Source organism: Vipera berus (genome assembly GCF_964194415.1).
Source record: "Vipera berus genome assembly, chromosome: 3".
Classification (NCBI taxonomy): domain Eukaryota; kingdom Metazoa; phylum Chordata; class Lepidosauria; order Squamata; family Viperidae; genus Vipera; species Vipera berus.
This window is the reverse complement of record NC_138204.1, coordinates 186,604,545-186,628,146: the sequence shown is the minus strand read 5'-3', so window position 1 is coordinate 186,628,146 and position 23,602 is coordinate 186,604,545.

The following is a 23,602-nucleotide window of genomic DNA, read 5'->3' as shown; positions in this document are numbered from 1 at the left end:
CCTTCTGTTGGCTCAAGCACCCCTAGTCCTACGAGGCGATCAAGTTCGTTTTCGATTTTTTCTTTAAGGGCAAAAGGTACCCTCCTGGCTCTTATCCTAATTGGTTGGATTGCAGGGTTTAGCTGTAAGGAGATGGGGGGACCCGTATATCTTCCTAAAGTGCCATCGAAAACGTCGGCGTACTTATCGCAAACGGCTTCTAGGCTGGGTGTTTGAATGGTGTTAACCCCCGTTAAGGCGATGCCTAGCGGGCTGAACCAGTTTAGTCCTATCAAGTTGGTACGGTTCCCTGGTGTAACTAAAACCTCCAGGGGACCCTTGAACCCCTTGTACTGCACTACGACCTTAGCTTTCCCTTCCAACGGAATGGGGGTTTTCTGGAAGTCAGCTAGGTGTACCTGAGTTTGTTTCAGGGGAATTTGCCCTCGGCCTTTCTGACAGATCTCCCGATAGGTTGTCAGCGAAATTAAGGAGACTGCTGACCCTGAATCTACTTCCATATGGCAGGGCACCCCCTGAATTCTGACCCAGATCTTAACCTTGGAGCTTATGCAGTTTACCCTGTCAATTGTCTCTACCAGAGGGCCTGGGTGGGGTTCTCTGCTGGCCTGGGCAGCCGGCCTACCTGGGGGGGTTGCCTCCACCTCATTGATGTTGTCCCGGCCCTTGCTGCGGCACACCGGCTTGATGTGGCCAGTCTTCCCGCAATTGTGGCATTTCGCGTTCCTAAAGCGGCAGCTTCCTCGGGCATGGTTGCCCCCGCAGCTGGCACAGGCGGCTCGTTGCTCGTAACGCGGTGGTGGCGGTGGTGGGTTCCTGGACCCCCGGCGGTCCGACGTTTTGCTCCTTCTCGGCTGCCGGTGCTCCATTCTGCGCTGTAGGGCTTCTCCATCGGTGAAATCTACCGACTCTCCGCTGTCGCTGAAGGCTGCGCTTTCCTGGTAGACGGTCGCGGGGGTCTCTGGGGTCGTGTTAGTCGACTTCTTCTTGTGGCTGTGTTCGTATGCCATGATCTCCCTGGTCAGCTCAGCCAGGTTCATGTCGGGTTTGGACGTCAGTTTCTTCTGTAGCTTCTCGTCCCTCAGACCGATCACCACCTGGTCTCTGATGCGGTCTTCCAGGTCGGGGAAGCAGCAGTTCCTTGCGGCGTGTCTGACCCCGGCGATGAACTCGTTGGCGGGCTCGTCTTGCCGTTGTTTCTTTTGTGCGAATTGCACCCGCCAGTACAGTTCTGATCGAGCCGGCATGTAGTATTTGTTCAGCTGGTCCACCAAGTCCGCGTAGGAGACTTCAGTGATGGGCACTGGGCTGAACAACCCAACGGCTGCATCATACACCGGGGGCCCGCTGATGTACAGCAGAGCGGCGGCCTTTGCTCGGTCGTCAGTGATTTTACTGACGAGGAGGAATCCCTCGACTTGGCCGAGGTGTGATTGCCATCTCTCGGGATGGCGGGTATCAAACTCCCTCACACGGCCGAAGTTTGCCATGTCGTCCGGTCCTGGGTTGCTCCGATGGAAGTTAAAACTTCCGTGACAGCTCTTTGCCGGGAACTTCCTTCCTCGGCCGTGACTTCAGCTCCGGAGCGATCCCATCCTCGTCGCCAGTGAAGTAGCCGAAGGACCACTCGGGACGACAGGCTAGTAACAACAGGTTTATTAAGAGCAAGGCAACATAGAATAACTTGTCCGGCTTTTATAGCCGGCAGCTGGTCGCGAGGACCAATCAGTAGTGTTTATTTTGGCGCCGTGTCAGACAGGGACCAATCAGCGTCGTCTTCTTCTGACAGCTCCGGCTTCCGCGTGGTGGGGTGTTTTGACAGCCGCGAGCTGTCAGTGGTTGCGCCTGCGCTGTGCGGTGGACGCTTTGACAGCTCAGGCTTCCTCACGGTCCGGAGTTTGACAGCCGCGAGCTGTCAATGGTGGCGCCTGCGCTGTGCGGGGAACTTTGACAGCTGTCAAAGTTCCTGCGTGTTTTTCTGTCAGGAGGCTTTTCGTTTATACTCTTTGACGCTGCAGTATTATTGACTGTTAACATATATGCCTATCTATTACTGGCTTTTTACATATATAACACACCCTCCTCTGGTATTTGAGAGCAATTGCCTTTTTCATCATCAAAAGTAAACATTGAAAAAAATGAAATGTTCTTCTATAATGCTACTTTCTGACTATATAAGCCATACAACTAGAGGTTTCAGTTCATCGGTTGGTGGTGCTCTGGGCTCCATACTTTTGTTTTCTAGGCTTCTGAGTGGAATTCAAATGCTGGTTTAAATCTGTGAAGCCCTATATGGCTTGCCACAGATCTATAGGCCATCTACTCCAACTGGCTTTACCTGTGCAGTTCATATGTTCCAGAAGGAAGTATAAGTGGTCCCAATTTTTCAGGTTGAGGAGTGAAGAGGTATACCTGTGTTTGGAACAGCCTCCTGTGGAAAATTGATTGGCCCTTTGATTTGGTAGCTTTCCATGACTTGTTGGGACGCGGTGGCTCAGTGGGTTAGGACGCTGAGCTTGTTGATCAGAAGGTCAGCAGTTTGGCGGGTCGAATCCCGAATACTGCGTAACAGAGTGAGCGCCTGTTACTCGTCCTAGCTTCTGCCAACCTAGCAGTTCGAAAGCACGTAAAAATGCAAGTTAAAAAAATAGGGACCACTACAGTGGGAAGGTAACAGCGTTCCGTGCGCCTTTGGCGTCTAGTCATGCCGGCCACATGACCACGGAGACGTCCTTGGACAAGCGCTGGCTCTTCGGCTTTGAAATGGTGCCCCTAGAGTTGGAAACGACTAGCAGGCATGTGCGGGGGAACCTTTACCTTTACCATGACTTGTTAAAAATTAAACTGTTTCAGAAAGCATTTGGTGGTTGAGGTGATGCCATACTTTTTTTTGGCTTCCTGTATATGATTAGAGTTTATTTTCTTTTATGTTTAACTATTGATTTAATTATACCAAGTACACTTTACTGTATTGGTTTTTCATGGGTGTACTAAATACCACTGAGAGTTTTAAAAATTGTGATGTGTCCTAATCCAATACATAAATGGATTCCTAATTTGTGTAGATCATAGAGATGATGAAACAATGATGTTTGTACACTACTCAGAAAAATAACTCAATACATTAATACAGAACCTTTGGCTAAACATGGTCTTATGTTTTCAGAGGTAGCTGTTACCTGAAATAGACATTCCTTTTGTCTCAATTATAAGATAGAAAGTAGATATTCTACCTTCTGTGGATCTGGTAAATTAATTCTGAAACTTTTGAGGAGGCAGACAGACCTCAGTCATTTCCCCAGCCTCAGACTCCAGCTTTTTCTTTCCCTTTGAAAGGAAGAGAAGCTTTTTATACCCACCACAAGAGAAAGGTTTGAGGGAATCTGCCATTGTTCATGTGACAGAGAACTGGTGTTTCTCTTGGATGTTTCCTGAGGATGTCCAAGCATCTCTGAATGTCTGAACCTGTCCAGTAGGAAGTACATTCAAAATAGCAGTGTGGCCTTTTTCAATTATCCTCATCCCATTGAAAACAGTTTCTATAAGATCAAGAACTGGATGGATGTTAAGTAAGGGAATGGAGAACTAATCAATTTGCTCAATATTCTGTAGTTTGGGGTCCAGGTCAATACTTTGTTTAATTGTGGTGCTTAATGAATTTTTGCTCCCTAGCTGAACACTGAATCCATTTGTGGTTTTTACTTTTAAAACTCAAAACCACGAAGACATTTCTTAATCTTTAAATAACCCTTAGTTCTGCTTTTCTTTTTCAGTGCAACTAATTAATGAGTCCCAGGTGGCAGCCCATGGTTCCTTTTGTTGCAATATATCTTGGCTTGTTGTTTCTTAATATTCCATTTGGAAATCAACTGTGAATTGTCAGAATGGAAAGGTGCTTATTTTCATTTATTATCAATGCTGACAAGAAGATATGTGTGTTCCCTCAAGCTCTAGTCTGTTAGTAAGATGATCTTTAAAAGCCAAAATCCGCAATTTGCCTACAGGAACCTTATATATTTTGACTCCATTCTGCGCCTGTCATTAAAGATCTTTTCATCATTTAGATCAGGGATCTTCAAACTTGTCCCTTTTATGACTTGTGGACTTCAACTCCCAGAATTCCGGAGCCAGGTGCCTGGCTGAGGAATTCTGGGAGTTGAAGTCCACAAGTCATAAAAGGGACAAGTTTGAAGACCCCTGATTTAGATAGCAATAAGGTGAGTAATAAATAAAATCATTCTTTAAAACTGTGTATTGGTATTAATGAAACATCTATTCTCAATATAAAACTATAGAACCATAACTTGAAAGATAACATTTAGGCCCCTTTACCCAAATCTGTTTTAGCTCTCTAATAATTCCTGTGAAAGTAATTTCTTCTACTGTCAAAGGGCTCTTTCTTCTAAGAATGGGTATATGTGTGGGGTTTGGCTTTTTTTTTGGTCATTCAACTAGAATCTGTCTTTCTGTAACTTTAAATCCCCTTTTCAATGCCTGCACTCTGTAAAGATAGAGAATAGGTCTTTTTATTCTGTAAGATCTTTTAAGTATATGAACAGGGGTATCATATATTGGTCATTATACATTTCTCACAATTGAAAAAAAAATCTTTTCATAGGATTTAAAAGTCCATGACTGCTGAAACATTAGGATGGATAGAAACAAAACCAGATATACACACACACAGCTAGCAAGTGAAGACAGCGCTGTTTATCACTATACAAATATAATTCAAAATATATTTACTGTATAGGACTTTATGTGTATTTAGTTTAGTTAGTTAGTTAGTTTATTGAATTTATATACCGCCCTTTTCCCATAGGACTCAGTGCAGTTTACAAAGTATTTAAAAACGTCAATACAATACAAAAGTTAAAGACAGTTAAAATAATTAAATTTAATCCCTGAACAAATATAAAACCCCATTTAAAAACTCTCAGCCTGGGCCGGAAAGCTCAAAGAGCCAGGTCTTCAGGTCCCGGCGGAATGACCGAAGGTCGGGGGCAGTCCTAAGCTCCACGTGTGTGTGTGTTTGTGTGTGTATAAGTGTCCAAGCATATTCTAGTACTTAATATTTAGAACTTAAATACCATAAACATTTACTACTATACTAGAATACACATCTGCTTTATTGCTAGCTTCTTCCTTTTCCTCCCATGCTAACTTACCTACAGACTTAGGAATGCTAACAGCTTCTCTTCATTGTGTCCAGTTGTTCAGGTACAGTTCACTTTGCAACCATCTGGAGCACGGGTGTCAAACTCGCCACATCACGTGACATGTCACAATGTATCACGACTCTTTTTACATTGCCGGCAATGGGGTGGGCGCGGCTTCGGTATGATGAAACCAGCCTACGGGCTGGCAGTTTGACACCCCTGATCCTGGCTTTTCGCTGGCTTTTGGCTGTAGGTTCTTCTTTGACTTCAACTGCATGAGAGTGTTTACTGGTTCTTTTCCTGGACTATGGATTGTCTAGTTTCTGGCCTTCCTTCATTGCATCCTCTGATCCATCCCTCATCCTGTTGCCATTACTCCTGACACACCTAGAAGGTGGAGAGCTGACAGTCAAACCATTGCAGAAAAAATAAATTTACCTTGACAGGTGCAAATAACCTTTTTCTGTTTTAGGGCAATTTGTTCTTCCACAAATCTCATGACCATTCTGGTTTTTTCCCCTGAACCTGTTATTGTTTGTCTGATTCATTGTGGTGGTTAAAATTTGACACAATGTTTAGGATGGTATCTTGCCAATATAAAATAAACCGGCTTGCAGAATAAACTTACATCTTGTAGAATAAACTACATGGCAGCTTGAAGTTTACAAATTATACTTTTCTTCATGTAGCCAAATACCACACTTCTTTTTTTTCCTCTTCTGCAGTGACATCGCAATACTGGCATTTTCTTTGTTTGAAGTAAGTCATGATTTAGTATTTATCTGGACTCATTTCCCTAAGCCGTCACTATCACATCTGTAAAGCTGATTTAATAATGGAAAAGCTTTCCAATCTTTTATACCATCTCTACTTCAGCTTTATATCACATAGCAGAATAACAGTTGCTGTTTTCTGCACAGTTCGGAATGGGGAAATATGCATTCCATTGGGACTCAGCCAACATTTGTTAAGTTTTGAATTTTGCATGTGTTGTTTGGAAAACTAAACTTTCATCTTCTACTTATTACATCAGGTTGTATGCATATTACATTCAAAGATAACATTTTAACAGAAGCATTTCTGATTTTGCAAGGGATCTGAGGAAATCCACCTAGAAGGAACACATTGAGACCATACTGAGGTAAAAAGTTTACAAGAATACAAAAACTATCCATTTAGCAAAATTATTGGAATCCAGAAAAATAATATGTTTGGGGAAGAAACTGTACCAAGTTATATACTCTTGGAGAGAATGATGAGAGTCTCCAGATAGGCAAAATGAGTTTTATCAGGTTCAAAAAATGTTAAATTATACTAGGAGGTCTTGTAATAATTGTTGAAGTTATGAGGAGAATTCTGAGGAGCATCTAAGGTATCATGACAGGGAGAATTATTTTACGTGTGTGGGATTTCCATTGATTCCAAATGCAAGCATGTTAGCTATACAGAAAGTATTACAGTATAACATTTTCAAAACAAGCATATGCTTCCCAAGTAATTTCCAGGTCTAATTAATGCTGGACATAAAAAGCTGGATATAAGAAGAGGCTTTAAAATATAAGGATTATACTTGAGAAGATTCTTTTCTGGAACATTCACTTTCATCCCACTATTGTTCTTTCATTCCTCACATAATCCAAGTAACATGTTGAAGTAATCTGTCTAGCTTAGTGTTTTCCAACCTTGGCAACTTTAAGCTATGTGAATTTCAACTCCGACAATTCCCCAGCCAGCCATCCCCCATGGTAGCTGGGAAATTCTGGGAGTTGAAGTCTGTTGTTGTTGTTAGCTGCGAAGTCATGTCCAACCCATCGCGACCCTATGGACAATGTTCCTCCAGGCCTTCCTGTCCTCTACCATCTTCTGGAGTCCATTTAAGCTCACGCCTACTGCTTCAGTGACTCCATCCAGCCACCTCATTCTCTGTCGTCCCCTTCTTCTCTTGCCCTCAATCTTTCCCAGCATTAGGCTCTTCTCCAGTGAGTCCTTCCTTCTCATTAGGTGGCCAAAGTATTTGAGTTTTAGCTTTAGGATCTGGCCTTCTAAAGAGCAGTCAGGGTTGATCGCCTCTAGGACTGACCAGTTTGATCGCCTTGCAGTCCAATTATCTTGAAATCTACTTATCTTAAATTTGCCAAGGTTGGAAAAACTGGTCTAGCTGGAGACTATTTATTGTTTATTTATTATTTAAATATTATTAAAAAGTTGCTCTTAGTATTTCTCTGGTGTCCAGGTCCTTGTGGTTTCTCTGCCTTCGTTCTGAAGTAACAGATGGGTACCATCTTCTCTCTGATATAACTGAAGGCTACTATTCTTTTTTCCTTTTTGAATAAACCGTAGAACATGTTGTTTGTTTACAAAATGAAAAACAGTATCTTGCACATTTTATCTATTGGTATTCTGATCCTCTTTGTTGAAAAATCAGCTTGCTCATGCTCATTAAAAATATAAGAACTTTACAAAATTCCCCGATTGATTTAGTTTTTCAGTGAAGCCTTTATAATGATAGAGAACCTACTACAAAGAAATGCAGTGAAACAAGTTCAAGAGTCAAAATAATTTACAATTATTATCACTTTTTGCTAGGTAGCAGAAATCTGTCCATCATTTTATGCAGACTATTATGCAAACAGCATACCAATTCACTTCGGAAATAATTATTTTTTTAGACAGAATATAGAATGCAGTAGCAGCAGGCTGTTAAAGCCTCTGTTTGAAAATGCCACCTTTTTCATGTTTTGTCATTAGAATTGGTCTATAAATTTTAGGCAGACCTCAGTTGAATGAAAGTCTGTCACATGCCAGACATATATTGATTTTTCTCTCTCTTGAATCAATGCTTTCAGGGCTCCTTATTATTTATTCATAAGGTAGAAAACTTATCTGAGAGGTATTTATAGAAGTGTAAATCTGTAATCCAGGTAGCTGTGTAAAATGGTCTGCAGGACCCAGAGCAACTGGTGTTGGCAAAAAAAATTGCTTGATTTTATTCCAAGCACATATTCATTTTAGTAATTTTTCCTTCACTAACACCTTCATCTAGATATTATTGAAGGCTGATATCCCACATGTTAGTGCTTTCATAATTTTATGTATTAACATTCAAGTAAAGGAAGTGAGAGGACTTTCCATATTCCTTCCAGTTTTTGGAAAAAGATGCCTTTAAAACATTTTAAAATCGATATTTGCGCCTAAGGAAAGAAATGTTTTCAACAGACCTCTCCATTTTTGTTCCATCATTCTAAAGATGCTTAATCAGTATGCATGTTGTGAATTTCCCTTGACCATAAGAATATTTCATTTTACACTGCTGCCTTTGCATATGTTCACAGTGTTAACACAGCTCTGCACTGAATGCAGTGCAGAGCTGAAAGGGTAAGAACCTGCTCACAGGGCTTGCAATATTGTAAGATGTATCAACATGTTCAGAGTATTGATGTTTTGGCAAATTTTAGGAAACATCATAAGCTGTCCCTTGAAATTGGTTTAATGGAGTACTTTACGGTGCAGCTCAATATATATGTAACTTTGTCATTTGTATAAGGGAATCCAGACAAGGCGTATACCCAGAAGAACTAACTCTAACTTCACTGTTGCTTAAATTAACAGAATCTTGCAAGTCTAAAAATATATCTTTTGTCCTTACCTATGCAGTCCAAGGAACTAGGGAGTGGGATTTTTGACATATTTTTTTCTCATTCACATTCCTTCTGTGAGTTCAACAGCCTTTTGTTGGATTACTGCCTAGCCTATCTGTTAGGAAGCTTATTACTAAACTATAGTCTCCCAAGTAGCAGTAGGTTGGTGGGCAGATGTGGAATTTCTAAAACCTTGCTCCTAAAAATGGCTATTGGGAGGATTTGCCAATTCAAAAAGTGGCCGCTATTGGGGAGGACAACATAGCCAATTACAAAACAGAAACTTCCCAAAATACTACTAGTCATATTCTCTATCCTCCTTCCCCTATTTACACGATGCTCTTTTTATCCGAGCTTTGCTTTTTTCCTTTCCCTTGAAGCAAAGCACAGGGTTACAGTCACCCATTATTATCTTTTCTTTTTGAAGCTCAGAAGTATTTGTGGAAATAAAGATTGTGCTAGAAACTATAACAATAAGGCTTTAAAATAATATGAAAAGCCAGGTTGTCCCTAGGTTGTGTCAGGCATCACAAGTTGTCGCTGTGACCACACTGGCATCCCTCTAGTTTATGCCAATCTGGTATAATATTTGATAAATATGTACAAGATGGTAGCTTCATTATAATTTAGATAAATCCAATTCATATTGATTGGCTTTAATTTTGGTTCAGCGTGCCCATAGGTATTCTGGGGTATACTTATATCTCAGTTGATTCCTATATAGAAACAATTGATATGGGATCTAAGATCCATCCATCCACCCACTGACCCACTTACCTAAGATCTATATATTTATTATTTGTGAGATTAGATTCTAGCTATGAGCTCAATATTGTCTATGGAGATTCTCAGTCATCCAGGTCATGGTTGTCCCAAAGATGCATTTTCAAGAGGCAACTGGATTTTTTGTTTTTCTTGGATGACGTTTCGCTTCTCATCCAAGAAGCTTCTTCAGCTCTGACTGGATGGTGGGGAATGGAAAGTTTTATATTCCTTGCAGACATCTGGTCATTTGCATTCTTTCAGAGAGTTGTTGAGGCCACTTGGGGGTTTGTCTGTGTCCTCAGGGTCAACTGAGTAGTGAAAATACATGTGGAGCCTTCTTGGAACTGCTAAAATGACTGTGTTGTGTAGTTTTACTTTCTGCGGGATGTTTTCTGCCCTGTGTCCCTTCACTGTTGAACACAGGTGCAGGCTGCTGAGGATGAGTCTGTGTTGTCTGCATCTCAAACTGAAGCACAAATGATTCCTGTAGTCTGCAATTTTTTGGAAATCCATTCATGTCCTAGGATCAGTATCCTTTTGCTTCCATGAACTTTTCTAAGCTTAACACCCCTGATTCAGAGTGAGAAAACTAATTACACTGAGATACGTCATTGCAGTCATATTTTTATAATCTTCATTGATATTGGACTATAGACCAAAACCATGTTAGAACTTCTGCTCATCAATCTGCCCAACATGCTTATATCCCAGAAATCTGTTTTAATTTACTTTGTGAACCATTGCAGCAGCTGCAGCTTCATAGCAAAAAATAATTAGTCATAGCAAAATCTTTTAATTTACATTCAGTCCCACAATAAACTGTATGTATCTGCCGATAATTGTATTTTTTGAACTTCTTAATTATGTTTTTGATATCTTTGATACTCATTTATTCATTTAATCATTATATCATTCATACTACTAATTAGTTTGATTTTTGCACCTAATTTAAATCTCCTTTCTCCAGTCTGTCTTTAATCTTCACCTTATACAAAGTGATACAAATATAGTTTCATTTCCCTTCCCCACATCCAATTAAATTTCTTTTCATTATGGCTTGGAAAAATTGTTGGAACTTCAATTCAGATATTTGCCTACTCTAATATTCTGACTATAATCTCCCTTCCCGGTACTATACAGTAATTTTTTTATGCTCTCTACATAATACTTAGAAATTTTAATGCTCCATTCTTCATTGAAGTGATATGTGGTAGCTTTTGATCGCTAACCAGAATATATTCTTCGTTTGATATACTTTCTAGTACCACTATCAGTTAATACATTTATAGCAGCAAAAAATGAGGCTATGTATTATATGAATGAATTATTTAGTAACTGATTACTCAGTGATTTAGCTCAATTATTTTTTCATCCTTCTGCAATACAACTTTCCTATTTTTATGCAGCAGTAATTCATATTCAACTACTAGGTGTGAAACTGACTCTTAGTAGTTGAGAAAATAAGCCAGGGATTTGATTTTCTTTGAGGTGACATTTTGCAGTCAGGGGATCTTGTGGATCTGGCAGGGCCATCAAAGAGAGCCATGTGACCTCTGTGGCAAGGTTGTTTATCGCTTTTACCTCGCCACTAAAAGAGAGAACTGCTGTTAGTGACACATTCCCTGATAACCTTATGGCTGGTTTATTTTTCATACAACACCCAGAAATACAATGTGACAGCACAGTTAGAAAATGGAAGTATGATGAAATGGGCTGGTTACTGTTTGCTTTTCGGGGTCAAATCAGAGTGTTTGTTTTGGTAAAAGAAAACCTAATTAAGGCCCAAGTTACTTGTATGAGTGCCTGCTCTTTCAGATCTTCAAGGGAACATTTTTTGCAGGTGAAATCACAAATATCTTCAGCCCAGTTTATCCACCCACGCCTCCTCGCTCAGAATGTATCCTTTTGGCCTTTGCATGTTGAGGGTATTTTTTTTAATGTGCTGACTTTAAAAATCAACCCATTACATTTGTAATCCACCAAGAACCACTTGGAAATAGGCAGCATAAAGATTTGCAAATATCTTTCCAACTGAAGCTGTTAGGAGAGTTACAACTGCATCAATAAAGGAGAATATCTGTAACTCCGGGTTGATATGAGGGGCCCTTAGTGCTCTCTGAACTTGGTTGTTTTCTTGTAGCTATTTCATTACTCAAATTAGGTGACATCATCAGTGCTCAGAACTGATGCGCAGCATTGATGATGTTACCTAGTTTGGGTTTTGAAACGTCTGCAAGAAAACAACCAAGCTCAGAGAGCACCAAGGATGCCTAGTTACACCTGAAATGCTGTTTTCTATCAGCCAAAATTGCTCTTCCTGCACTGCTTCACCAGACATGGAAAAAGTATTCAGGGACTGCATAATGTTTCTCCCATTAGGATAATAGATTTCCATGTCTTTAATCAATGGGAAATCAGCATTGTTGGGTTACTTTGCTGAATAGAATGATACCATGTTAAAAAAATTGGATAGTTCTGCTCATCAGCCATCAGCTTCCTTCTCTTACTGTCACCTCAAAAAATATTCCAAAGGTTTTTCCAAACACTTTCCTGTGAATCAAATCATTGGCAGTTGCTATAGAAGAAGGAGTTGATAAAGATTCCTATTACTTTAATGTAGGAAGAGCCCTGTGGGGTCTGGTGGACCATGCTGGTCCATTATGTTGTGTCACACAATGTGTCACACAAGGGCCCATCACAGGTATGAAGGAACCCAAAAGCATAGACAGGAGAAGGATTAGGCCTAAATACCACTGTTGGTCCTTAGGTATGCTTCCTGGGATTCAGGAGATAGAAAATTATGTTACTGACGTTACATTCTTTTGTGAATTTGCCCAATGCATTTTAAATCAGTGGCTGTCACTCATCTGTTGGCTGCAAATTTTGGTTTAATTATGTGGTATTTCAGTCTTGAACAAATGACCCAATGTTCTAAAGGTTTGGGAGAGACACTGTCCAGATTTTCCTTATCATCATGATTTTATATCATAACATTATATGTCTATGGTATGAACACATTTCAATTGGAAATACAGATTCTCAGGGCTTTTTTTCTCATAGAATGCTCAGAATGGAGTTCCGGCACCTTTTTTGGATGGAACCTTTTTTTTTTAATTGAAAAGTTTTACAATACATTTTTAACAAAACAAAACCCCTCCCAACCCCCTCCCCTCTCCCCAACCCTCCCCAACTTATCCTTTTTTGGATGGAACCTTGTAGGCTAGGCAAGGTTGGTTGTATGACATGTGTGAGTTCCGGCACCTTTTTCTTTTACAAAAAAAGCACTGCAGATTCTTGTTCTACTTCTGCATGCATACAGAATCTATAGCCAAATACAGTCTGCAAGGCTTTCGTATCTGAATTTCTTAGTTCATTGGTCTTTTTCCTATCAACCCCCCCCTCTCATTTTTGACCCTGTAATTCATCTTCTCCTGCCGTTGTCAGCTGCTGAGCACATAACTCTCTTTTTCTGTATATAAAATCTCTAGTGGATCTATTAACTTTCTGTTTTGGTCTATAGCATTTAAGGAGTTTTGTCAAGAATTGGTAGTTTGGCAGCACATTCTGATTTTTTCTTTCCTTTCGTCTTTTAACAACTTTAATACCTTTTGACCCAGCAGGATCCTCTTTATCAGCAATAGCGAAGGCCCTGAAAATTTCTTTAGAATTCTCTATCTTCCATAGGGTTTCCAAGCATTTTTCATGAAATTGTGGTGGTTAAAAAATGCAGGAGAGATTCTGCACTAGAATATATTTATATGATTTCATCAGAAAATAATTTTTCTGGATAATGAAGGGAGGCAGAACAGAAGTAATGCAATTCTTAACGCATTTCATTGCTATGGAGTCAGCCTGTTTTATAAATCTGATAAATAAAACAGTGCAGAAATCATGGCTGCTTTGCAATGAGCAGTCAGGTAGATTTCTCTCTTTCTTTGTAACACTTTATTCTATTTTGAAATATATAAGGTTTAACCATTGCTACTGGAATTAATTGAAGAAGTGGCAGTGTTATTTTTGGCAGCAGCAGCAGTATGATTTTAAGGAATTCAATAATATGGGAAATGCAAATGAATGCAACAAAAATACGATTCTGTTCTAGCTGATGCTCTTAAAAAGGATAAGCAAGATGGGTAACTGTATTCTCTCTGGTGAACAGATTGGAGGTCAATGTCAAATTCTAATGGAATAGAGATTGTGCCTGATAAAAGGGAGACAAAATCTTAATGTACTGATCTCTGCTTTCCACTGGAATATAACTCCATATTTTTCCCTGGTTTAATGCTTTATGAAATCAGTATTATATGAAGGCCGTTTAACAATTATTGGACAATCTGAAAAACAAGCTTCCATCATATTATATGTATCAGTTACAATATTTTAACTAATTTTCATTTACAGACGAACATTTTTTATGGACTTTGGGCAATCCAATAAATTTTATTTCTTGTGTACATATATATGTATGTGAGAAAGAGAAACTAGAAATGCAAAACCAGAACCATGTTTTGGTATGATAGCAATTTTATCTATATTAGCATTTGTTTCAAGCTTGATATACTGTAAACATATGCTTAAACAGATTCAATGTCTAATTTATGAAAATGACTTACTGTGATAATAATACCTTGGGATTTTGAAATTAAACCCCAAAAGATAATGTCATGCATTATACCGGTACTAAATATACTGCTTGATTGGAAGACAGAGAGAAGCAGAGTTTTGTGGGTCTATTTTCTGTGTGGATGAAGGCTTGTGTCGATACATTAGCATTTTAAGTCTACCTGTCCTGTCTGTTGCTTAGATGCTTTAGGAAACAATAACAATAATAAAGTTGGAAGGGACCTTGGAGGTCATCTAGTCCAACCCCCACCTCAGGCAGGAAACCCTATACCATTTCAGACAAATAGCTGTCCAGTCTCTTCTTAAACACTTCCAGTGTTGGAGCATTCACCGCTTCTGGAGGCAGGTTGTTCAGCTTCTAGAGGCAGGTTGGGGTGGCTGCCGGAACTGCTGGGGTGGCAGTTCTGGCATTATAGTGTTCAGCTGTTTTCAGTGGGAAACTCCTGATTTTCAGATGAAAACCTAAGTCTATACATCCATTTAAAGGTACAGGTTCCCCCGCACATGCATGCTAGTTGTTTCCGACTCTAGGGGCCGGTGCTCATCTCCGTTTCAAAGCCGAAGAGCCAGCGCTTGTCATGTGGACGGCATGACTAGACGCCAAAGGCGCACGGAATGCTGTTACCTTCCCACCGTAGTGGTCCCTATTTTTCTACTTGCATTTTTACATGCTTTCGAACTGCTAGGTTGGTAGAAGCTGGGACGAGTAACAGGCGCTCACTCTGTTACGCGGCACTTGGGATTCGACCCGCCAAACTGCCGACCTTCTGATCGACAAGCTCAGTGTCCTAACCCACTGAGCTACTGCGTCCCTTTAGTCACAGTTTAATTTAACATCAATTTAGTCACAGTTTACTTGGGTTACAGGACTCCACCATGTGTTTTTCCCTAACAAACTATGATTTGATTAATCATAACTAAACATGGTAGACTTGCCTACATTACGTTATCAATTAATCTATGGTAATCTGAACAATTCAGAGCATGCTTAAATAATCAGAGGTTTTTTTTTTCCTTTTGGTAAGTAGAAACAGGAAAGTAGAAGACCCTGCTATAATTACTTGTACTAGACAGTGCAGTGGTTAGCTGGAAAATATGTGATTACTTAGAAAATACCCAGGTGAGCACGTAACATCAGTAGAAATCAATAAAAATCTACCCTACCCTTTTTCTTTCAGATGGTTTCAAAGTACTATACAGAGTTGCGATTTTTTTCTCCCTTGGTTTCTGCTCAACCTTTCAATGCAGTGATTGGTAAGAGTGAGTTTAAGATGGGAAATTCTAACTTAAGAAGAAGGAAGGCTGATATTGATGGCTTGATCTCTTCTGCTGTGAGATATAAGACACAAGAAGAACCACTAAAAATACAAGCAACTAACTCACTAATTTTCTAAGTATTTTTCTAAATATCCTTACTGTTTTTTGAAAAATACAAATAATAGATTAAATATCAAGATTCTAGTATAATTACGATTGGATGCATTTTAGGCTCACCTCAAAGTATTTTGCATATTTAAGTAATTAACAGTCATGCTGTAATAGTATATTGAACCAATACAGTTTGAGGGGTTTTATTTTATTTATTTATTTAATTTTATTTTATACCGCCCTTCTCCCGAAGGACTCAGGGCAGTGTACAGGGCAATACAATAAAATACAATATATAAAAATTTTAAAAAATATTAAATACAATAGCCCAAAATGTTAAAATACCCCTAAACCCATCAGACCAGGCCGGCTTGTTCAAATAAATATGTTTTTAGGTCACGTCGGAAGGAGCGAAGGTCGGGAGCCGTCCTGAGCTCCACCGGTAAACGGTTCCACAGGTCTGGCGCGCCCACAGAGAATGCCCTCCCCCTGGGGGCCGCCAGTTGACACTCTTTCACCGACGGCACCCTAAGGAGGCCCTCTCTGTGGGAGCGCACTGGACGAAGGGAAGTTGATGCCGGCAGCAGATGTTCCCGTAAGTAACCCGGACCCATGCCATTTAGGGCTTTATAGGTCATAACCAGCACCTTGAATCTTACCCGGAGGTAAGATGTTGTACACATCTTTCAATGTATATGATGTAACCATAAAAACTTTGTTTATTCCTTCTTGAAAAATGAGCAGCTGCTTTTTTATTTCTTCTTCTTTCATTTTCATGTATACTGAAGCAACTCTGCATTAATGTGAAAATTAATTAATATTCTAGATGGCTAGAATGATTAAACCACTATTTCCCTCCTATTCAAATGCTCTTTTAAATTACTTTCCACATTGCTAGCTAAAGTGTAATCATCTCATTTCTTTCTAATGGAATGTTACTGAAGGCATTAAATCTAGTATTCCAGAGAAAGCCTTTTTGAGAATACTATTTTGTTGCTGTAAATAGGCATCATTTCTGTATATAAACGCTTGGCTAGGGGAATGAACACTTGATGCACAACCAATATCTGACTTAAACATAAATGACCATGTGTGAACATCAAGTTGTTGATTTAAATGCTTATAATTATTGGTACCATTATTTTCTGCTCCTGCTTATTACAGGAGTATTTTGGAATAAAAATGAAAAACACCTTCATAACACCATTATACATGTTATTCTTAGGATTGGATATGTAATGTAATATGGATGATTGATTTATTAAAATCAGTTTATTTTTAAAAAAATATGGCTGCCCACATTATAGAAAAATAACCCAGGACAGATAGGGACCAAATATACGAATAACCAAAAATAAAAAGGTAAAGGTAAAGGTTCCCCCGCACATGCGTGCTAGTCGTTTCTGACTCTAGGGGCCGGTGCTCATCTCCGTTTCAAAGCCAAAGAGCCAGCGCTTGTCCGAGGACATCTCCGTGGTCATGTCGCTGGCATGACTAGACGCCAAAGGTGCACAGAACGCTGTTACCTTCCCACCGTAGTGGTCCCTATTTTTCTACTTGCATTTTTACATGCTTTCGAATTGCTAGGTTGGCAGAAGGACGAGTAACAGGCGCTTACTCTGTTACGCAGCATTCGGGATTCGATCCGCCAAACTGCCGACCTTCTGATCGACAAGCTCAGCGTCCTAACCCACTGAGCCACCGCGTCCCTAACCAAAAATACTAACTAATTAAAAAACCTTACTTGGCACCAGATGCTGTAACACTCCATATCAATAACACAATGTTTTCCTCCAAATCTCTGGGAGGAAAAAGAGGTCTTGATGACTTTTGGAAGGCCAAGAGGATAGAGATATATCTTGATGGTGAGGAGGCTGTTCCATAGGCTCACTATAGAAAAGGTTTGCTTGCTAGGCCCCATCAGATGACAGTATTTAAGGGAAATCACCTGGAGTGAGCTTACTCTGTCTGATCTGGTGAGATAGGCAGATGTCCTCAGGGAGACATGGTCCCACAAATAACCTAGCCCTGCAATATACAGGACTTTAAACATGATAATCAGCCATCTGAACTGTGCCTGGAAAACAATTGGAAGTCAATACAACCCACACAGTGGCAGTATAATGGAGACAAATAGCAGTGAGCCAAGTACGCATGCAGTTCTGCTTTCTGATCTAGGTGTCTTCAAGAGCAACTGCATGTGCACTGTATTGCTGTAGTCCAAACAGGAAGTAACTAAGGTATGAGGGACTATGAGCAAGTTTGGCTTATGAGTTTATTTGCTGTTCTTTTTTTTTTTACAGCCCTCCATTTAAATCAGGGGTGTCAAACTCAATTTCGTTGAGGGCCGCATCAGCATTGCGGTTGCCCTCAGGGGGCCGGGTGGGTGTGGCCAGGGTGGGTGTGGCCTACTGGGTAGGCGTGGCTAGAGTGCGTATGGCCTACTGGGTGGGCGTGGCCAGCTCTACATCGTTGGCATCAAGGGTGCCTATGGGGGCCTGGGCAGGAGTGGGACAGATCTGAGGGTCTCTGGCAGAAGGAGGGTCTCTGGGCCTTGGCCAAGGCAGTGGGGGCCGTTCCCTCACTGTTTCCAGGATGGCTTCACGGGCCGCATGAAACCACTTCGCGGGCCAGATCCGGCCCCCGGGCCTTGTGTTTGACATGTCTGATTTAAATGGTCAAAGAGGCAGCATAAGACTTACTCTTTGATATAAATTCTAGTAAGTCCTAGTGAAATATTTTGCTGGTGACGCCTTAAAGAAGTTGTATTGTTTCCTGGGCCCACAGAGCAGCTACACAGTGTCAGAAAATTGCACATTTGAGTTAAGGATGTATAGTAACATAGTAATATCTATGGCCATTTCCTAAACTCAAATGCATATTTCCTGGGAGTGCAGGTGAGCTTCAGAAAAGGCCAGACTTCTTGTAGGACCTACTGATGGTATAGTCAGTCGGTCTCTACCTTTTCCACTTTAAATTCCTGCACATGAGACAGCACATTTCATAATGAAAATTTACCCTGTTGAAGGTGGCATAGAGAGTAAGGAAAATTATTTTGACAAAAGCATAAAAAAACTAATCAAAATGGGCTGAAATGTTATTTTAAATTACTCCAACACATGATTCGCTGGAGTATAAGAAGGAGAAGGTACATCTTGGTTAACTTTGCTTGTTGAAAGGTTACAAGGAAGGAAGGAAAGGAAGGTTACAAATGTTGATTACACAATCCCAGGATAGCACAGCTGCCATAAATACATGCCAGCTGCTAAGCACCCAAATTTTGATCATGTGACTGTGGCAATGCTACAACGGTTTAAGCGTGAAAACTGGTCATAAGTCACTTTTTAGGTGCCACTGTGACTTCAAATGGTTGTAAATTGAGAACTACCTATATAAATCTTACCTGAGACTAGGCAGTGGGAGGATCCTCAGAGCTTAAGGAGATATACAGTTCACACTAAGTGAGAAAAATGTCCTATAAGGTTTTCTAAATTGCCTACCATTTTTGTCATTCAGGGTGGTGAGTACTTTCGGATTGGGAGTCACCTGCTTAGTGCTGACATTCCTGAATTCTTTCATCTTTTTTGGGGGGGAGGGGAGTATCTGAGAGATTTGCTCTGGGATCCAAAGAATTATCCTCATGTACTGCTTTTGAGGATGCTTTAATTTGGATTCGTGAATTCATCAGGTAAATTGACTTAACAGTGTAAACAACCCCTTCCAACTTTGACTCTGTAAAAAGCAATGAAGAAATGAAGGAAATATAGCTCAGAATTCTTCAAACAAAAGAGGTGCTTCTCATTTTTTATATTTTCAAAAATAATAACTTCTGATTTGTATATATGCTAATAATCTATTGTTATATGTTTTGCTTGTATTTTGAACACTGCAGTTGTGGGATTTTTTTAAAAAAAATCATTATTAGGTCTCTTCCGTTGTCACTAGCAACAGGAATTCCATTCTAGTTATATGATAATCTCTCTGCCCCTAACTATATCTTGACAGGAGTGCTAAAACAAGGTAAGATTGTAAATTAACTCTGACTATTCTTGCTATTGTAATTGCTTTTAATTCAAAAGAATTGTGTTGCTCTGTTGAAATTCAGTTGTGTAACATTGCAATGATACTGATTCTGCATGAAAAAAAGATACCTTACGAATACCTTTATTACAAAATTCAAAGGAAACATTAGAAGATTGATGTGAGCATGAAGTCATGAATGCTTGGTGAATTGTAAGTCTCAGATTAGTTCAGGAGAAGGTAACATATTTATTTTTGTTGCTTTTTAATGTTTGAGCTAGTAAGCATGCTGCTACACAATTTTTCACTTACTGTTATGGTTGGTCACACAGTCAGCCACTTGTTTAGATTACCGTAGATTTTGCATTTTTATCTATCCAGTCCTTTTTAAGGACCTGGAATAGGCAGATGCTGTTTGATGGTGTTAAAGATATCATTGCACTATTTAAGCTGTTCCAGGTAAAGCTACCTTGTGCAATTGACTGTTGCAGATTTTGTCAATGCTGAGAGTGTTCAAGTGGTGCTTGTTGTTATTGTTATTATTTTAGCTGTCTGCCTTTTAATTTTCATTATGCTATTAGATGGGAGCATTAGGAGTGAAAATCAAGACTGCAGTATTGGTTTTCAATGCTACTGTACTAAATTCAACCATTTTAAACTTATGGATCCAGAAATCAAGGGTTCTTAGAAATGTATTAGTGTGAAGCCAGTATCTGAATTGAAAGATAAACAGTCTTTTTTGAAAGACTGTTTTTAATCTTCTCCTGCAGTGTGCAGCAAAAGCAGTGTTATTCAGTGATCCATGAGAATCAGCTTAGCCTGACCACCAACCTCACTGTCATCTTACCCTTAAAGAGGCCATCTCTTTAAGAGGTGTAGAATACTTGTAAGAAATATGAAGCATCTTCTTAGGATATTGAATGTCTAAACAGGAAACAAGTTTAACTTTATGACTAGTTTTATCAATTCCTTCCCTGCCACCAGAATAGCTCCTTCACCAGAAATACCATTATTTTTCTTGACTGTGCTTTTCATGCTGCTCCTCAGAGAGGCTGTCTTGCATATGGCATTGAGCTTGTTAAACATTGTTTTATAACAAATAAGCAATAATAATTCTGAAATCAAAAGAAAGCATGGAGGAGGATGGACCTTCTTTTTATTATTTTTTAATATGCATTTATTATTATCAGCAGCTTGTAATAAAATGCCTTAAAATTAAAAGATCCCTGACAGCAATAAATATCTGAAAATCAATTTGTGGGTTTGAAATTTTGGTATATTAAATAGTCTGCACTGCAACTTAGGGAATCTTTTTAAACTATGTTGCTTTGGTTATTGACTAATATACAGTATGTTTTCTTAATTTCATTTACTGCTGGGTAAACACTGGTAGCTTTGCTTTGCTGCTGTCCTAAATAAACCTTAGTGGAAAGCCACAGGACTTGATCTGCAAATTATACATAATACTGACATGGGGCCTTTAAAAAAAAATCTTTAATGATTCCTGGTGGCAGAAATTACCAAGAAGAAGCAGTTGTGCTAACCTGCTTTTATGTGGATTGCCACTGAAATTGATAATGAATGTTTAGCTTTAAAGTTACTTGTGTAGTGGTTAAGGTGTCAGGCTAGAGATGGGGAGCTTGAGTCTCACCTTAAGCACAAAGTTAATCGGGTGACCTTGGGCCAATCACTTTCTCTCAGCTCTAGAGGGAGGCAATGGGCAAACCACTTCCAAAAAATCCTGCCAAGAGAACCGCAGGGTCTTATCCATCAGACACAACTGAACAGAAGGAGGAAAAAAGTTAGTCAAAATGTACATTTGAACTACCCTTAAATTCTACTGTGTATTTTTCCCTTCAAGAAATACTTGAAGGCAGTGATTGAGGGCACTCATACTTGGCTTGATTCAAAGATCAGGAATATACAGTATAGTTTTCCTCTATTGACAGCTGCACTAGGTTTTATGGAGCATGTCAAGGTCAAGTGAATAAGCCCAGAATTAATTGGGGCTTAGAGATGGTTACTGACAAAATGAATGCCTTAGGTGGGCTGCCCTATGCCTCTTAATACCCTCCAGGTTTCCCAAATTTTTTTTAAAAAAATCCTTAAAAGGAGACCAAAAAATTAGTCTTACCAAATTTGCGGTTTCATAAAGGATATTGGTAGGTATCATCTGATCACTGAGTCATACTCTTTGCATTCTAGCTATATTTTTGCAGCATTATTTAATATAGCTGAGTTATACTTTTCCTTTATTTCCTCCTATCTTAATACAGTTTAAAATTCTTTGCATTCATGAAACAGATTCAGTTTCAGAATAACTGATTCTGGTTCTGATTCTCATTTTCTAGAGAGAAGCATCCCAACTAATAGATGTGTAAGACAAGGTTGCATATTGGCTTCACTAGTTTTTAATTTATCTAATGTCAGGTGCAGGAAATCAAGAACCAGGGTAGAGTTCAAAAGCATTATGAGTTTATTCCATGAAACCTATACATAAGAATCTAATATACTAATATGTGCCCTGTTCACCGCCCTGAGTCCTTCGGGAGAAGGGCGGTATACAAATATAATAAATACTAAATACTAATAGTCAAGGCAAATTGGCACCAAATAAGAGTCCATGGACTTCAAGGAGGGGCTGAACCTAGATCTCTTTTAGGAACTTAGTGACTCCAAACTGATAATGTACAGTATTTGACCCCAGCGAGGACACCTCCTACATATATCGATCCATTTTAGCTATAGTAATTGTGTGATTACAGTATTACTGTATGCCAACAATGTAGTTATTATGTCTATTTTGCAGATAGGAATGAGAAAAGCATCCTATTTGTCGCCCATTTTGATTCTGAAATTTTGTAACGTTTTTCACTTTAGCCAGGCTGAATGCATTGCTCTCAGCAGTCTGTTTTGGACATTTTAAGGATTCTTCTATGTATCTTTGGTTATGTCCATGTAATGATGGCTCATTAAAAAACTGTAAGCCTTATGCTACCATACTGCTGCCTATATAAGAAGTCTGTATCTTGAAGAAAATTCCAGGCAGACAGTATGATTTCTACATAATGTGACTTCCTTCAGAGAAGGACTCAGGAATATCTTCCCAAGTCATCCAGCTTTGTACTATATCATTTGTGCAACACACTGCACCATTAATTAAGTTTGGAACAATATACTATTCTTATTCAGGTTTTTTTTCATATATATGTTCTTAATTATTTTTAGATCCTACTATACTTTTTTTCCTGTTTCTTATACATATAAAAGAATTCTATTAGACATGTTATTGTATCTGACCTTAGAGCTGTAATAAACTGATTTTATTTGGAGGGAAGGAGGAGAATTCTGAGCAGCAAACTAATGCTGAAGCCAACAGTTTATGCTGGCCACTTTTCCACCATAAGTTGTTTTCCAAAGCAGCTTCTGTCTCAATTGAATAAGTAAATAAGAACAGCAGAGAAGAAAAAGATTAAAATCTAATCTATTTGGATTAAATAGCCTGTATTGCTTTTTTTAAAAAAAATGGCATTGACATTGTTTATTCATTCTGAATACAGTGGTGATCTGTACAGATTTCCTGTCTTCAGTAAGACTAATTATTGTTCTCCAAAATGATCTTAAGTTGTGCTGGAAGAGATAAATGTTTATTATGTGCTATGCAGTATAGCAGAAGTATTTCCATAGTATATTGTTTCTATTCCCCACTATTGTTCCTTTCCCACTTTGAAACAGTGTGCATTTGCCCACAGTCTTCTTGACTTTGAAATGCTGAGACCAAGCAAGTAATTCTTTTGGTCAGCAGTGGTCCTTCTAGCTAGCAGGTACAACAGCCTAAAACTGGACTTACATTTTCTGTTCTAGCTCCTGGAAAAACAAAAATCCCCTTGCCACCCACTCCAAACAGAAGGGGGAAATCTCCCCTCTCTCTGTGTTTCTAGACTTGATGTATGTGGTTTCTTGGCTTGCCACCAAAATGCATATCTTTTACATACCGTATAAACTTTCAAACAGTGAGGAGATGATACT